The sequence below is a fragment of the Triticum dicoccoides genome, chromosome 7B, assembly GCF_002162155.2.
Source record: "Triticum dicoccoides isolate Atlit2015 ecotype Zavitan chromosome 7B, WEW_v2.0, whole genome shotgun sequence".
Taxonomy (NCBI): domain Eukaryota; kingdom Viridiplantae; phylum Streptophyta; class Magnoliopsida; order Poales; family Poaceae; genus Triticum; species Triticum dicoccoides.
The window spans coordinates 302,607,246-302,610,717 of NC_041393.1; the positions used below are offsets into that span (position 1 = coordinate 302,607,246).

At 44.4% G+C, this 3,472-nt stretch overlaps 1 protein-coding gene across 1 annotated transcript in view; it reads right to left on the reverse strand.

The window, feature by feature from the left end:
* Positions 1-2,021: 2,021 nt before the first annotated feature.
* Positions 2,022-3,472, reverse strand: part of LOC119336480 (polyadenylate-binding protein 2-like) — a 12,259-nt gene continuing 10,808 nt past the window's right edge. The window contains exon 11 of the transcript XR_005162555.1: positions 2,022-2,561. The gene's annotated coding sequence lies outside the window, so the exon portion shown is untranslated. The remainder of the gene's footprint in view (positions 2,562-3,472) is intronic.

The following is a 3,472-nucleotide window of genomic DNA, read 5'->3' on the forward strand; positions in this document are numbered from 1 at the left end:
CAACATGGCAACTGCAATTAAACGAACATGAAAGAGGATCCGGACCATGGCAACTGTGGGAACAGACGGTGGCTACTGTGGCTCCAAGGCGGAGAGGGATGACGGCCGAGAGAGGTCGTGCGGGCCGCGGGTTCGCTCACCCGGACGTGTGGGCGATCGCGCCGCACACCGAACGTGCGGGTTGTGACTGGGTGCGCCCGGACGTCCTCGTGCGGGTGGTCCTGTGTCAATGCCACACGGGGTGTGCGGCACATACCCATAAATGCCACATGTGTGGTGGATATCAGCGTCCATTCTTTTTTCATTGGACCAAATCTATGTTTCTGTTGGCTAGAAAAATTGCTTCCTTGCATATTGAATTCTCCTTCGATGTTGACAAAAAATTAACATGCTTCATTTTACACACGTCTTCAACGCCCTAAATATTTGGTTCATCCTGGTCGTCGGTGTCATAGTGTTTCATATTCTCATAGCACATGTGTCCTACATTCACTCTGACATATATATTATGTGTTTCATTACATGATTTATATATTATTAAACAAGCTAGGAGCACTAGCCATTAGCGAGATCAGGTCTGGTGATTGAATTTGAAGAAAACATCCATTGAAAGACGAAATCAAGTTTTATGAAGGAGGAAAAAAATGTAATCGAAGCATGTGTCCGTTGAAGCGTCGAAATAAGTTGTATGAAGCAGGAAAAAATGAAATTCAGCACACTTTCTAGTAGAAAAGATATTTGTTTACATCAATCAAACATTGCATAGAAAGATATTGCAATGTGGTTCGACGGAAAATAGAATTTGCTTCCAAAAAGAATTGAATTTTTCTTCAACTAGGGCTAGACGACAGCGCAATGTTGCTTCTGTGGACAATGTAATCATCGTCTCGTAATTCTTACACACCCATGATCTCCACCCAAAGCATGGAAATATGGCAGGACCGTGCTCCTTTGTGTCTTCCACATCAACCTAAATGTTGCACATAAAACCTGAGGCTTTGGCCATCGTGGATGTGGAAGGCAACAGCGAGAAGAACTCAAAAGATGTCACCTCTACCTTCCAGAAAATTCACGGAATTAGGTTGAGCTAGGGAAGCAAATTATATGTGGCGAAGAAGTATGTGGAGTGCAAACTGCCCTGATGAAACAAATGTATGGTGAGCTATTCAAGCACATTGTCAAGACAGTAGAATCATATGTAGTGTACTTTGGAAGCTCCATATGTAAGAAGCATGAAAATATTTCCATTTCAACTATTTTCATCTGAATAGGAAGCACAAAAATTTGAAAACATAAAATAACTAAGATTGCATGCAAGATACCAAATACACCTAGTTTTGTCGATGATTTGGTGATGAAAAATACTACAAAGAAAAATTTGGTGACACCCAACAATACTCAATACTCGCTAGAACATGAACATGTACCAATGAAACTTGACACAAAAATTAGTAGAAACAAATTGAGAATAATTTGTTCTACTTTCCCCAAATATGTGTAGGGAGTGGCGATAGGTGATGATTCACGCACTGCTATACCATCGATCCTGAGAAGCGACTACGATTTTGGGGTAAGGACCCGACGCCATTGCTCGTAGTTCACCGGCTGACGGATGGCGTGTACTCCGGCAACTACTTGAAGATCTGCGCAACCTGGTGACGCAAAACACGGTGGACATGGTGGTCACAGCCACCTAAGATCTGGATGTCAAATCGACGAGGTAACCCAGGGCCGCGTCGAGGAATAGGTCGATGGAGGGGTTCTGGTCATCGTCGTGTGGTCGATCGAGTGGTTAGTGAGGTGGTGGGAAGGAAGCACGATGCAAAGAAGAAGGAATTTGGGCGGCGGCATCGGAGAGGACGGGGGCGGCGTGATTGGTGCGAGCTCCATGAAAGAGGCGAGAGATGAGGGGATATGCGAACGTTCATGCGTGAGTTATGGACATAACTCGCTGTGGGAATTTTTTCTGAAGGATCTCTGACCATGGGATCAAACAAAAATCGACGGATCAAACCATGGGATCAAACAAAAATCGACGGATCACGATTGGTCTGACGATAGGTTCCTATCAGACTACATATAGGAAGTCTTTTCCTTTATCATAACCTTATCCTCATCGCTGCAATCTTTGAGCAACTTGATAACATGGGTGATTGGCGCCATGTTCCCCTCTTTGTAAATGTTGTGAAGGTCATGTTCATCGCTCTTCTTTAGAAGCTTCACAGGTCTATCACCGGATGGCACGTTGAAAATCTTTCTCACCATGAGTTTGCTGAAGTTGATGGATTTGTTCTTGTATTTGAACCCATGGAGTGTGTGATTCATGAACATCACAACAAACTCAATGAGCTCATGAGGCGCCTTGAAAGGCTAGATGTCCAACAAGTGTCCAAATGGGCCATTCCTTATAATTCTCTGTTTCTCTGGTGATAACTGCTTCCCAAGCCGACCCAGCCGTTTTGAGTTAAACCTCAACTTGAATCCACGGAGATTGCCTTTCTTCTTATTCTTCTTGTTAACCTTCTTACTCCCCTCATTCTCACTAGAGCTGCCCGCAACAACTAGAAAAAGAGAAGAAGAAAAAGAACTCAATAAAAACCTAGGCCGAATCAAGCAGTAGCTAGAGAAAAATATATACATTCACATTTAAAACGTAGGACAAAAACAATATATATGAGGCTATGGATTCTGTTAGTTTACTCCATAACAACCGATAAAAGACATGTTAATGAAATGAATGCGACTAATTTTCATGTCAAAAAACATTAAATGACTAGAGCTAACTGTTGAAAACAAACAAGCAGGGCAGTTTTTTTCTATGCCAAGTCTTTACCTAGAGGTACTACTATAAATCTCAGTTAAAAATGTAAGGCTCTTGTACCTCAAAAAAAGTCCCCCGAATGTTGCATTCGGCCACAACATTTTGCATCTAAAACCTGGTTTGGGCATACCGCTGCAACCGTCGAACAGACAAGTTGCAAACCACTTGTGAAAAAAGCTACATACCAACTAAACAGAAAAGGCTACGACCTGCGGACATTTCAGCTACAAGCAAAAGTCTGTGGCTCGGCGATCGCTACAACCGACGAGTGAGGAAAGATACAATCCACAGATCAAAACGTTACAACCGGCAAATGGAAAAGCTCCGATGGTCACGGAGCAAAATCTGCGATGTGCACCATGGCGTCTGAAACCAAGGTCACGGCAAACTGCCGTTGTCACAACCTAGCATATGTACAAGAACAAAAATCCCGTAGTTCATGAAGGAACAAAAATCCCTAATCTCAATCCCAAATCCATAGCCACCATAAGCATCAAATCCACCACCCCGCCCCCCTCCCTCGGCCCGCGGGAACACCACCCGGCCCCTCCCTCGACCCGCGTGAACACCACCCTGTCCCCGGTCCACACCGGTGCCGGCGACGGCCCGCAAGAACACCAACGACCACCCCACACCATAACCCTAACGCCA